Here is a 1,410-nt window from a genome sequence, read left to right as displayed (position 1 = left end):
TTCTAGTGCATTGCCACACAAAAAGGGCTGAATCTCTACTTCCTTCAATTTCCCAGTCAAGACTTTGGCTAAACCTGTCCAAAACCACTGGGAAATAATCTCAAATTAACTACTTGGTTAAACTGTGGAATGAAAATATTTGCACTTGAGATTTAATTCAGGTTAGTACAGATTAGTTCAGATTAGTTTAGTCTAGGTTTGGTCTAACAATTTTACCTTTCACATAAAATGAAAGCTTAAGAGCAAGTGCATGCTGATGCAGACACAGCCACATGGGGACAGAAGTTGGCACGCTCATTTTGCCATCAAGAAATTTCAAGCTACTTCAGAGGTGTTTTATAAGAACCTTTATTTGGTGTTTACTGCATAACTCTTAGTGAATTTTTCTATGTCTTTTACCTGCTCACAGCGACTAGTGTAGCAGAAGCTACTTGCTGTTGATGTAGTTCCTTGTTTCACATGGCCCACAACATTTTCCTTGTACTCAAACAAGCTGAGAAAATGGCAACTCAAGCTAAAGATCTATTCAAGCTGCCTGGACAGACTACAGAAAGCAACAGACATACAGTCACCAACTTTTATGCACAATTTCACACACACACAAAAAGCCACATGGAGAAGGAACCAAAAGGACCCAGCAGCTTTATATTGAAACACATAGAGTTACAGTAACAAGTGTGTAAGCCTCATCTACCAAATACTATCTGCATATGTGGCCCAATACCCTTTCAGATTATCTGATTCTTAGAAAAAAGCCACAAGAGACAAGGTCAGTCCTTCACAGAGAGAGTACATGACCACAAAGGCTACAGAACATCCTCAGGCTGTTCTTGACAGAGACGGCCTTGGCAACTGGAATAGAAATGAAACAGCATCCTTTTAAGATTCTAGATATAAGCTACTGCTGTCATGCTGTAGTTAAGAGAAGGATCGTAATATCAATGGCATCCTTGACATGACACTTATGTAATAATTGTGGGGAATGTCACATTCCAGTGGGCGTAGAAACTATCCCCTCGGGTAACACATTGCTTTTCTCTGCTGGGAGAGCACACGGTATGCAGCGAGAGCACCAGGCTTTGCTGTTTGCTCTTGCTCTCAGTGTGACACAGTTATCCTCTCACACAGCACCCCACAAAGGAGGGCTAAGCATCGCCGCTGGCTCCACTGCTGACGCCAAATACAGGGGAATCCAGGTGTCGCACAAAGAACCCTCCTCTCTGTCTCGCGAGCCACAAATCCACCCGGAGCTGCTGCCCCTTCCATGACTCAGAGGCAGGGCTGTGGGCAGGAACCAGCGCCGCAGCCGCGGCTCCCCGCTCCGGAGGGCGGTCAGGGCTAGACCGGGACCCGGTTCCCAATTCCCGCGCTCCCTGAAGGGGGATGCGGGGACCGAGTCCCGCGCACGTG

This window comes from Manacus vitellinus, unplaced genomic scaffold (genome assembly GCF_001715985.3).
Source record: "Manacus vitellinus isolate BGI_N305 unplaced genomic scaffold, ASM171598v3 scaffold_8_pilon, whole genome shotgun sequence".
In the NCBI taxonomy this organism is placed as follows: Eukaryota; Metazoa; Chordata; class Aves; order Passeriformes; family Pipridae; genus Manacus; species Manacus vitellinus.
The sequence above is the reverse complement of the archived record's forward strand: the minus strand, read 5'-3'. Positions refer to the sequence as shown.